A 13511-nucleotide genomic window follows, 5' to 3' on the forward strand; every position below is an offset into this window, starting at 1 on the left:
CAATCCTGAGAATGACTTACAACAGGTTGTTGTGTTAATATTATTTTGTCGGGGACAACTGATAATCATTAGCAACATAATTTAAAAAAAAAATGTTTTAAACAGTCTCCCACAGTCTATACCTAGCCAAGTGCAAACAGTAAACCACCATACTGTTGATGTACTTGGGACCGTGTGTGTTGACTTAAATACCAGTGTGCATCATTGAGTGATTGGATATTGTATTAATGCCTCAATAGGCCTTTCCGTCTCTTCCAGTCATCCTCCTCTCCGGAGCTCCTCTTCCCCCTCCCATATTTCTCACTTTCTCTCCCTCGTACTGTGGTGTCATTGGTTGGTGCCACTAGAGTCAAGCTGTCCGCTGTCTGTCCGCTGTCTGTCCTGTCTGCCTCAATAGGGTACATAGCTGACATTCCTGTCCACCAACTACATTAACTGTAGAAAAAATATTAGAATCCTTGATTAATTCTCAGCTAAGATCTTTTTGAACTACGAATTGGTATTCTAAACGCAGGGGTGGAAGTAACAAATTACAACTACTCACGTTCCTGTAATTGAGGAGCTTTTCTGTGTACTTGTACTTTGAGTATTTTTCAAAGGCTGTACTTTTACTTAAGTACATTTTCAAAACCATTCATTACAAAGTACAATCTAAAAAAAGGATACACATGGCAAGCATAAAGTTTGCACCTTATGTAGCAGCTAGAACTGTTCACTTGTTCGTCAGTGACAAGTAACATGACCAGATGGACCAAAACAATTCAATTTCACGCATCGCGCCAAAACGGCCTAATCACAGCTGTGTATGCAAACCAAATGATGATCGGTAGCAGGATTTTCTAACAGTTACAATAAAATAAAATAAAATTTAAAAAGCAGCTACATGCCACGAAAAAATTTTTTTTCCTAATCAACTTGAAAAATAAATGGAGCCTAACGAGATTGAGCAGGTTCAGGAGACGACACACAGAGACCGAGCCAGTGGCCGGGTCTTTGAAGACCATGCGGAAGGAAATCCCTGACCGCATCTCAAAGAACACTTCAGCTTCATGCAGAGAACAATGTGTAATTATGGAATGTAAGCTCTGCTTACCAAAGATGGTGGAGGTGGCTGCATACAAAAACTCTGTGTCAAACTTGAGGAAACATGTAATGGTACGAAAAGTAAAGTTAAAAATATATTTTATCGCCATGAATGGCATTTGTTATGTAGGCTATGTAGCTAACAAAGTGTTGCTACTAGCCAGTTGCATTCAATCTGTAGCATAATGCTAACGTTAGCTAGCTCATCCTGTTGCTAGCTAGTTACAAGCTAAACCTGACCAACATCTTCACACAGCTGAAGGAACTATAAGCTGTAGCGCGGGCTACTACCGCATTGACATTATGGTAGCTAGTAAACTCAGCAAAAAAAAGAAACGTCTCTTTTTCAGGACCCTGTCTTTCAAAGATAATTTGTAAAAAGATCTTCATTGTAAAGGGTTTAAACACCGTTTCCCATGCTTGTTCAATGAAACATAAACAATTAATGAACATGCACCTGTGGAACGGTCGTTAAGACACTAACAGCTTACAGACGGTAGGCAATTAAGGTCACAGTTATGAAAACTTAGGACACTAAAGAGGCCTTTCTACTGACTCTGAAAAACACCAAAAGAAAGATGCCCAGGGTCCCTGCTCATCTGCGTGAATGTGCCTTAGGCATGCTGCAAGGAGGCATGAGGACTGCAGATGTGGCCAGGGCAATAAATTGCCATGTCTGTACTGCGAGACGCCCAAAAGAGCACTACAGGGAGACAGGATGGACAGCTGATAGTCCTCGCAGTGGTAGACCACGTGTAACACCTGCCCAGGATCGGTACACCAAAACATCACACCTGCGGGACAGGTACAGGATGGCAACAACAACTACCCGAGTTACACCAGGAATGCACAATCTCTCCATCAGTGCTCAGACTGTCCGCAATAGGCTGAGAGAGGCTGGACTTAGGGCTTGTAGGCTTGTTCTAAGGCACGTCCTCACCATACATCACCGGCAACAACGTCGCCTATGGACACAAACCCACCGTCGCTGGACCAGACAGGACTGGCAAAAAGTGCTCTTCAATGACGAGTCACGGTTTTGTCCCACCAGGAGTGATAGTCAGATTTGCGTTTATCGTCAAAGGAATGAGCGTTACACAAGGCCTGTACTCTGGAGCAGGATCGATTTGGAGGTGGAGGGTCTGTCATGGTCTGGGGCGGTGTGTCACAGCATCATCGGACTGAGCTTGTTGTCGTTGCAGGCACTCTCAACGCTGTGCATTACAGGGAAGACATCCTCCTCCCTCATGTGGTACCCTTCCTGCACTCTCATCCTGGCATGACCCTCCAGCATGACAATGCCACCAACCATGCTGCTCATTCTGTGCGTGATTTCCTGCAAGACAGGAACGTCAATGTTCTGCTATGGCCAGCGAAGAGCCCAGATCTCAATCCCATTGAGCACGTCTGGGACCTGTTGGATTGGAGGGTGAAGGCTAGGGCCATTCCCCCCAGAAATGTCAGAGAACTTGCAGGTGCCTTGGTGGAAGAGTGTGGTAACATCTCACAGCATGAACTGGCAAATCTGGTGCAGTCCACCTCCCGGGTGGCACAGTGGTCCAGTGCTAGCTGTGCCACCAGAGACTCTGGGTTCGAGCCCAGGCTCTGTCGCAGCCGGCCGCGACCGAGAGGCCCATGGGGAGGCACACAATTGGCCTAGCGTCGTCCGGGTTAGGGAGGGTTTGGCCGGTAGGGATATCCTTGTATCATCGCGCACTAGCGACTCCTGTGGCGGGCCGGGTGCAGTGCACGCTGACCAGGTCGCTAAGTGTACGGTGTTTCCTCCGACACATGGTGCGGCTGGCTTCCGGGTTGGATGCGCGCTGTGTTAAGAAGCAGTGCGGCTTGGTTGGGTTTTGTTTCGGAGGACGCATGGCTCTCAACCTTCGCCTCTCCCGAGTCCGATCGGGAGTTGCAGCGATGAGACAAGACAGTAACTACTAACAATTGGATACCACGAAATTGGGGAGAAAAAGTAAAAACATCTGGTGCAGTCCATGAGGAGAAGATGCACTGCAGTACTTAATGCAGCTGGTGGCCACACCAGATACTGACTGTTACTTTCGATTTTAACCCCCCCTTTGTTCAGGGACACATTATTACATTTTTGTTAGTCACATGTCTGGGGAACTTGTTCAGTTTGTGTCTCAATTGTTGAATCTTATGTTCATACAAATATTTACGTTAAGTTTGCTGAAAATAAAACGCAGTTGACAGTGAGAGGACGTTTCTTTTTTTGCTGAGTTTAGCTAGCCATCCCCATAATGTAAGTTGTTGGGGATAGCTAAAAGTGAAATGAATGCACTTGTGAAGATAAAATAAATACCTTTGAGACCTGGGATTTTTAGGTATGTGCATTATCTTTTTATTGCTTCTTATTATCTAGTTATATCTGGTTGGATCACTGAGTTTAGAATAATAGCCAAAAATCATGTTTGGTAAAACTATAGTTCTTATAACTGGCGAAAAGAACGAACAATATTCCCCAACATCCGTATGTATTTGGACAGTGACATTATTCAAAGCATAATGTAATTTCTAAACAGTTCATTTAATATGAATAAAAAACACCTTATAGCTGACAGTCTGCACTTTAACCCCATTGTCATTGTATATTTTAAACTCCAATGTGCTGGACTACAGAGCCAAATCAAAAAAGTTGTAATTTCCCAAATAATTACAGATTGCACTTTATGTACTGGTTTAAGTTCATTTGTATAAAACCAAAACTGGTCAGGCTATATACATTTTGCCCAGATAGAACAAAATGATTGCATCACAGAGGAAACCTCCATTAACCTCTCTTGGGTAGGGGGCAGTATTTTCACATCCAGATGAAAAGCGTGCCCAGAGTAAACTTCCTGCTACTCAGGCCCAGATGCTAGGATATGCATATTATTAGTAGATTTAGATAGAAAACACTGACATTTCTAAAACTGTTTGAATGATGTCTGTGAGTATAACAGAACTCATATGGCAGGCAAAAACCTGAGAAAAATCCAACCAGGAAGTGAGAAATCTGAGGTTTGTAGTTTTTCAACTCTTTGCTTATCCAAGATACAGTGGAAATGGGGTCATATTGCACTTCCTAAGGCTTCCAATAGATGTCAACAGTCTTTAGAACCTTGTTTGAGGGTTCTACTGTGAAGTGGTGGCGAATGAGAGGGGAATGAGTCAGAGGTCTGCCAGAGAGCCACGAGCTGACCAGGCGCGTTCACGTGAGAGCGTTAGCTTGCGTTCCATTGCATTTCTGAAGATAAAATGAATTCTCCGGTTGGAACATTATTGAAGATTTATGTTAAAAACATCCTAAAGATTGATTCTATACATCGTTTGACATGTTTCTGCGGACTGTAACGGAACTTTTTCACTTTATCTGCACCTAGTGATCGCGCGTCATGAATTTTGATTACTGGGCTAAAAGCGCGAACAAAAATGAGGTATTTGAACATAAATGATGGACTTCATCGAACAAAACAAACATTTATTGTGGAACTGGGATTCCTGGGAGTGCATTCTGATGAAGATCAAAGGTAAGTGAATATTTATAATGCCATTTCTGAATTCTGTTGACTACACAACATGGCGGATATCTGTTTGGGTTGTGTTGGTCTTTGAGCGCTGTACTCAGATTATTGCATGGTGTGCTTTTTCCGTAAAGTTTTTTTGAAATCTGACACATCGGTTGATTTAGGAGAAGTGGAACTAAAATTCCATGCATAACAGTTGTATCTTTTAGCAATGTTTATTATGAGTATTTCTGTAAATCGATGTGGCTCTCTGCAAAATCACCAGATGTTTTGGAACTACTGAACATAACACGCCAATGTAAACTCAGATTTTTGGATATAAATATGAACTTTACCAAACAAAACATACATGTATTGTGTAACATGAAGTCCTATGAGTGTCATCTGATGAAGATCAAAGGTTAGTGATTAATTTTCTCTATTTCTGCTTTTTGTGACTCCTCTCTTTGGCTGGAAAAAGGGCTGTGTTTTTCTGTGACTTGGCTCTGACCTAACAATCGTTTGGTGTGCTTTCTTCGTAAAGCCTTTTTAAAAATCGGACACTGTGGCTGGATTTACAACAAGTGTATCTTTAAAATGGTGTAAAATACTTGTATGTTTGAGGAATTTTAATTATGGGATTTCTGTTGTTTTGAATTTGGCGCCCTGCAGTTTCACTGGCTGTTGACGAGGTGAGACGCTGCCGTCCCACATACCCTAGAGAGGTTAAAGATGACAAACTACAATATGCTCACCTCTGCAACCACAGACAAACAAACCAAGGAACTATCAAACACCTCTTCAACTTGCAAGCAAGCAAAGATGTCTGAGATAATGGCAGTGGGAAGTTTCACAGGCAACCGTTGACAAGCTTGTCATTAAATTTGATCTGGGAGGGAAAACAGCCATTCTCTGTGGTCGAACAACCAGTTTTTAAAGAGTTGGTAACAACACTGCATCCTCAATGCAAAGTAATCTCCAGACCTACTGTTCGTTCAAGAATACATGAAGCTGCCAATCACATGAAGACAGTTATGACACACCTTGGCAGGGTAAATTATGCTGCCACCACCACATTGTTGAACAGCTCAAAGAAGTTACATCAGGGTCACATGTCACTGGATAGATGAAGAAACTCTGGTGAGAAGTTCTGCTGCACTCGCTTGCAAGAGATTGAGAGGTTCCCACACATTTGATGTGCTTGCAGGTGCTCTCGATGACATCCATTGTGCATACAGGATCAGGGGGAAAGTGGTAAGAACCACAACAGACTGTGGATCAAACTTCATCAAAGCATTCAATGTTTTTGGTGAGCAGAGCCAGGCAGTCGAGTCAGCAGACCGAGACTCAGATGCTGACGAGCCATCAGAGCAGGTTGAATACCAAGACACCTATTCCATCCTGGAAAATGACAGTAGCCTAGAATATCAACTCTCTCAGCATCAACGGTGTGCATGTCACCCGCTGAACCTCATTGCAACAGATTCTGCGTTGGCAGAAACAAAATAGTGATGGCTACAAAAGGTTGTCCAGGTCGTCTTTTGCCAAATGCCATGTGGAATAAAACGGGGCGGTCAACCTTAGCTGCCGAAGTTGTAGAGAATGAGTGCAAACTGCAGTTGATCCGTCCAAATCAAACACGTTGGAACTCAACTTACCTGGCTGTGGAGAGGATCACACATATCATACAAGCGAAGGAGGAGGATGCCATAAGAAATGTGTGTGAAGATTTAAAAGTGAAAATGTGAGTAGCAATTCTTTGAATGAATGTAATGTTTTCCTATTACAGTAATATTTATTGTCCATGAAATGTTAGAATTCTAAGAGGTATTACATTTACCTTATCTTTCAAGCTGAGTCCGGCAGAAATGTCCTTCTTGAATGAGTACTGCAAAGTGATGAAGCCTTTGGTCTCAGCTTTGAACATTCTACAGTCTGAGACCAACACACATATGGGGTGGCTGCTGGCAGTGATCTTCTTACTAAAAACAAAACTTCAAAAGGCTGGAAGCATCCTGCCAAATGTGCCGACACTTAGAGCCATTCAGAACGGTCTCCAAAAGCACTTTGGAGAAATGATGGAGGAGCCACAGCTTATTGCTGCTGCAATCCTTCTGCCAAAGTTCAAGATGTCGTCAGCCGGTATGATTCTTTACTCCAAAAGGTTTTAACCTCATTGTCCATTTGATGATGATGATATCTTTTGGTCTTTGAGTCTTTTCTTTAATTGCTTAGGTTTCTTTTTTTTCATTATTTAAGTTTCATTACAGGTGCTGGACAATAACCTTTGCATATAACTATGTTTGGGTACAGCCAGACACGGACTCACCTCAACATTAGAGAATTTGTAAGGTCTGATTGTAATTGAACAACTCCAATCTCAGTATCTGAGAATAACAAGTGTGGAAGTCTGTGTTAGAGCTATTGCAATGCCAATAACATGCTTGTGTTGCCAGTCACATACAACAGAGTTTGCTGAAACATTGAATGTTGTGTTGTTTCCAATGTACAGGTTTGGCGTACCTGAAGAATCATCTTGACACAATCACACAGGACGAGACTGAGCATCTAAGGCAGCATTAATCTGATGAAGATTTCCCCCTCATCACTGACAACCAAATGGTCAGAAGGTACAGGGGAGCTGGATGGGTATCTTGCTAGTCCATCGGACAAAATGGATTTACTTTATTTGTTCCGTACATAAAGAAGTTGTCTCTAAAACTCAAAACAGGCCTGCCTGCATCTGCCACCTGTGAGCGGCTTTTTAGCTGTGCTGGAATGCTCTTCACTGCAAAGCGAGCCAGGATAGACTCAATTAACTTTAAAAATATATATATATTTTTAAATCAGCTCCTACTGAAACAATGGCAAATTCAGAGAGAAGTGAAATGAGTTGTGTACGATTGGTAGTTCCACCAATATATGCCTTTTGAACATTTGTATACGTGAAGTTGAAGATTTAATATTAAAATCAGCTGTGTTGGTTCTTTTCTGGTGTTTTATGGAAGCATTACATGTAAACAATATTGCATTTACAGTAGTATATAGAAAATTACTTTTTAATATTCATTTGTGAAGCTTGCACTCAATTGCCACGCCCTTTTCACATGAAATTCAGTTCTTGTACACAGAGAATAAAAATAACCATCAAAATTGAAATAGCAAATTATTTTAGAAATTAGTCACTTTTACTCAGTACTTTAGTTTTTTTTATATTTTATATTTACACCAATACTTTTACCTCTACTTGATTACAATTTCATTAAAGTAACAGTACTTCTACTTGAGTAGGATTTTACAGTACTCTTTCCACCCATCTAAATGTAGTCAGTCAGGTTTCAGACCAGGTTATAGCACAAGCACCATCTCTGATGCATCCATGGTTTTAAACGTGGTTAATTCAATTGCATGGATAAAAGGAAATTGTGCTGCCCTCTTCACTGGCCTGTCTAAGGAATTCAATACTGTTGATCACTTATTGCTTATTCAGAGGCTTTCATCAATTTGCCTGAACCAGGCTGTGTGTAGCTGGTTAGAAAAAAATCTGGACATAAGGTGTCCCACAGGGATACATTTTTGGTCCATTTCTGTTCACCATTTACATGAACACTTGTGTATGCTATTGACCCCACAGTCAACCAGGTTCTTTGAGCTAAAGTCTCCATTCATTGCTTTACAGAAAGTCTTTGTTGAACTGAAATTGGTGCTGAATGCAGATAAAACCAAGTATATGTTGTTTTCCAGAACACTTAAAAATGTATCTGATGATTTAGGCATATGTACTGTGGATGGTGCCCAAATTGATCGTCTCTCAGCTTATAAATATAGATGAAAAGCGATCTTTTAAAAAGCATATTGAAGAGTTAAATAGGTTGTGAATAAAAATGGGCTTATTCTGTAGAAATAGGTCATGCCCCTTGTTAAACAGCAGAAAGCAGGGGTACTCGCAATGCCCCAAGGGGTACACCAGATAAAAATGTGATTCACATTTATTTATATACACGTGTGTGTATGCATGCATGCATGCATGCATGTATATTTTACTTAACATTTTCAAACTGTACATTTATATTTTCCAACAGGGCTATACATTTGGGTGAGGTCCCCCCTCGCCTGAGTAGCCTCGTTTCACTACCAAAAAAAAACATTAGTGTTCAGCGAAATAACAACAATGTCAAATACAGGTAGCCTTGTCAAATAATTAACATCCAATCACATTAACCGTTACGCTCTCGCGGGAAACCTTCACTCTTTGCGCAGACATTTGGAAACAAAACATGACAAGGCCAAAAAAACTATACAGACAACGCCTTCATCAAACACTGTTTCACGACACATCAGTGACATGGCAGGAGATGTTTTGAAACAATTACATGCGTTATAGCTGGATGAGTCAGATGTGGCGGGCCTGGTACAGCTCCAGGTATATGTCCGTTACGTTTATGGGGGGGGGGGGGGGGTCAATTAAGGAAGACATCCTCGTCTGCAAACCAGGACAACATGAGGATATTTTTAAAAGTACTGGACAGCTTTGTGGCATCAAATGGACTTGTGGTCAAGATGTGTTGATATCTGTACTGATGGTGCAAAAGCCATGACAGGGAGACATAGTGGAGTGGTACCGCGCGTGCAAGCAGTCGTGTACCGAAGTGGCTTCGGGAACTGCAGCATCCACCAAGAGGCTCTTGCTGCCAAGGGAATGCCTGACAGCTTGAAAGACGTTTTGGACACTACAGTGAAAACGGTTAACTTTGTTAAAGCAAGGCCCCTGAACTCGTGTATTTTCTGCATTATGCAATGATATGGGCAGCGCCCAAGTAAGGCTTTTACAACATACAGAAGTGCGCTGGTTATCAACGGGCAAAGTATTGACACTTTTTTTTTTTAATTAAGAGACGAGCCTAAAGTTTTTACTGACCATAATTTTCACTTGTCTGACCGCTTGCATGATGAGTTTCTCACACGACTGGCCTATCTGGGTGATATTTTTTCCTCGCTTGAATGATCTGAATCTAGGATTACAGGGACTCTGCAACTATATTCAATGTTCGGGACAAAATTGAGGCGATGATTAAGAAGTTGGAACTCTTTTCTGTCTGCATTAACAAGGTTAACACACAGGTCTTTCCATCACTGTGTGATTTGTTTGTGTGCAAATGAACTCAAGCTTACTGACAATGTCAAATGTCATATAGCGAAGCACCGGCGTGAGCTGGGTGCGCAATTACACAGGTACTTTCCCGAAACGGACGACGCAAACTGGATTCGTTATCCCTTTCATGCCCTTGTAACGGATGTGAAATGGCTAGCTAGTTAGCGGGTACGCGCTACTAGCGTTTCAATCAGTTACGTCACTTGCTCTGAAACCTAGAAGTAGTGTTGCCCCTTGCTCTGCAAGGGCTGCGGCTTTTGTGGAGCGATGGATAACGACGCTTCGTGGGCGACCGTTGTTGATGTGTGCAGAGGGTCCCTGGTTCGCGCCCGTGTCGGGGCGAGGGGACGTACTAAAGTTATACTGTTACACCCTGCCTCCAGTCCACGATATCTGAACAAGAGAGCCTCATCGAAATTGCAACAAGTGGGTCTGTAAAAACTGATTTTAAAAATCAGAAGCCATGGACAGATTTCTGGATTGGGCTGCATGCAGTTTCTTGGCAAATCGCGCTGTTAAGACACTGATGCCCTTTGCAACCACGTACTTATGTGAGACTGGATTCTCGGTCCTCACTAGCATGAAAACTAAATACAGGCAGACTGTGTGGAAAATGATTTAAGACAGACGCTCTCCAATACAACCCAACGTTGCAGAGTTATGTGCATCCTTTCAAGCACACCCTTCTCATTAACCTGTGGTGAGTTATTCACAATTTGATGAACAAATAAGGTTTTATATGTAAAATGGCTTAATAAAGAGCAAAATGATTTATTATTATTAGTGCCCGTGTCCTATAAGAGCTCTTTGTCACTTCCCACAAACCGGGTTGTGACAAACTCACTCATTCTTATGTTTAATAAATGTATCGTATAGTGTGTGTGTGTGTGGCAGGCTTACAATGACGGCAAAAAACAACATTTGAGAGTGAGCTGACCCTGGTACGCAGATGGAGGTTGAATGTTTGAAGGGGTACGGGACTATAAAAAGTTTGGAAACCACTGACCTATATGAATGCAGTTGCCAATACATGAAAGCCTATAGATGCAGTCTAACATAGTTCCACTTTATTAAAAGGGTAGTGCGCTAATAGCCCTAACAACTTTGCGGATATAAAAGTCAAAATCAAATTCCCAGTTCATGCTACAAAACTAACTTTATAACATGTTTTAAAAATAGGTTCTACTTGACTCAAGATTGCATGATGGCAGAATAGATGGATGCAGTTCAACGCACGGCTAATACAATTTTCCAATACATTTCTTGGTAGCCCAAAAAAATATTACTATCAGGTTGTAAATCACAGCTGGCCTGGTACATTGTTTGCTGCCTCCACCCAGTCGGGATGCACTGTTGGTTTCAATGACAAAAAAATGGACGAATGTAACTAAGGCCGAGATTGTCAATAAAATCAAACTAGCAAGGGCAATAATCACAAGTCAGTTATAACATGGCTAATAAGCTAGCATATCTATTTATCTAGCAAGCTAAAAACCCAGAGCCTAACATTAGCTAGCTCCTGGGAGGATGTCATCGAAGGAGTGGGTGAGTTCCCCCCCCCCCCTCATTTTATTTTCCGTGGCTACAGCTAGAGATGCAGGTGTCACTTGGTTAGCAAGGAAGAAATGTGAATCGCTTTTCTAGCTAGCTATTCTAAACTTGACCGACTGTTCTTCAGTTAGCATCTCTTGCATTCGTAAATTCACTCTGGAGATCTACTCCGATTTCAGAGCACTCTTGTCTGAGTGTGCCAGAGCGCAAAATAACTGATTAATATAGGAATGCGCAAAACCCGCTGAATATGACCGGTGTCAGTAAACGTTGGCAAAAAAAGTCATTGCCAGTGTTGCCAGCAGCACAGTTAGTCACTATTGCTCTAGATAATATGTAGATAGATACAGCCTAACCAACTCTGCTAGAGCGAGTAAAATGGTCAGAGTGAGGGGTTCAAGTGTGGGACAGAATGGGACAGAGCGAGTAAAATGGTCAGAGTGAGGGGTTCAAGTGTGGGACAGAATGGGACAGATGCAACATAATATACAATCGCTTGATTCTGCTGGCGAAGGTTTTCATTTTTAAAACTCACAAAACCAAATGTTTAATATTGTATTCTTTCAAAAATAACTTTTAAACACTTATACACTAGAAGGATTGATTTTAATTTAAAATGTGTTAAATTGAGATGTCACACAATACCCTATTAATGTCAAAGTGGAATTATCCTTTTAGACATTCTTTACTAATTTAAAAATGAAAAGCTAAAATGTCTTGAGTCTAAGTATTAAACCCCTTTGTTATGGCAAGCCTAAATAAGTTCAGGAGTAAAAATGTGCTTATTTGCTGTAATAATAGTGCTTTAATGTGTTTGTTTGTGTGTTTTTTTTACTACCTCTCTGTACCCCACACATACAATTATGTGTAATGTCCCACAGTTGAGCAGTGAATTTCAAACACAGATTCAACCCCAAAGACCAGGGAGGTTTTCCAATGCCTCACAAAGAGCACCTATGGATAAAGTTACTAATTATACTTGGGTTTTTGTTTCAATACACCCAGTCACTACAAAGATACAGGCGTCCTTCCTAACTCAGTTGCCGGAGAGGAAGGAAACTGCTCAGGGATTTCACCGTAAGGTCAATGGTGACTTTAAAACAGAGTTATGGCTGTGATAGAACTGACGATGGATCAATCATTGTAACTACTCCACAATACTAACCTAAATGACAGTGAAAAGAAGTAAGCCCATACAGAATACAAATATTCCAAAACATGGATGATGTTTGCAAAAAGGCACTAAAACTGCTAGGAAAAAAATCAACTTTGTCCTGAATACAAAGCATTATGTTTTGGGCAAATCCACAACAACACATCACTGAATACCACTCCATGTTTTTAAGCGGGGTGGCTGCATCATGTTATGAGTATGCTTGTCATCAGCAAGGACTAGGGAGTTTTTTAGGGTAAAAAGAAACGGAATAAAACTAAGCACATCCTAGAGGAAAACCTGGTCAGTCTGCTTTCCAACAGACACTGGGAGACAAATCCCCCTTTCAGCAGGACAATAACCTAAATCACAAGGCCAAATATACACAAGTTGTTTACCAAGACGAAATTGAATGTTCCCTAGTGGCCTAGTTACAGTTTTGACTTAAATCGGCTTGAAAGTGTATGGCAAGACTTAAATTGAATGCATTTCAATTAACAGGTGTGCCTTAAGTTAATTTGTGGAATTTCTTTCCTTAATGCGTTTGAGCCAATCAGTTGTGTTGTGACACGTTAAGGGTGGCATACAGAAAATGGCCCTATTTGGTAAAAGACCAAGTCCATATTGTGGCAAGAATGGCTCACATGAGCAAAGAGCATCGACATTCCATTACTTTTAGGACATGAAGGTCAGTCAATGCGGAAAATTTCAAGAACGTTTCTTCAAGTGCAGTTTTACCAAGAAGGAGAGTGTTGGAGTGCTGCATCAGATGACCTGGACTCCATAATCACCGACCTCAACCCAATTGAGATGGTTTGGGATGAGTTGGACCGCGGAGTGAAGGAATAGCAGCCAACAAGTGCTCAGCATATGTGGGAACTCCTTCAAGACTGTTGGAAAAGCATTCCAGGTGAAGCTGGTTGAGAGAATGGCAAGAGTGTGCAAAGCTGTCAAGGCAAAGGGTGGCTACTTTGAAGAATCTCAAATATATTTTGATTTGTTTAACCCTTTTTTTTCTCTACATGATATCATAGTTTTGATGTCTTCAATATTCTACAATGTA

General features: G+C 41.5%; 1 protein-coding gene across 10 annotated transcripts in view; it reads right to left on the minus strand.

Annotated features, from left to right (window-relative positions):
• Nucleotides 1-13511, minus strand: part of LOC120020383 (nuclear receptor coactivator 2-like) — a 67782-nt gene that overhangs the window by 36677 nt on the left and 17594 nt on the right. The window lies entirely within an intron of this gene.

Source organism: Salvelinus namaycush, chromosome 25 (genome assembly GCF_016432855.1).
Source record: "Salvelinus namaycush isolate Seneca chromosome 25, SaNama_1.0, whole genome shotgun sequence".
In the NCBI taxonomy this organism is placed as follows: Eukaryota; Metazoa; Chordata; class Actinopteri; order Salmoniformes; family Salmonidae; genus Salvelinus; species Salvelinus namaycush.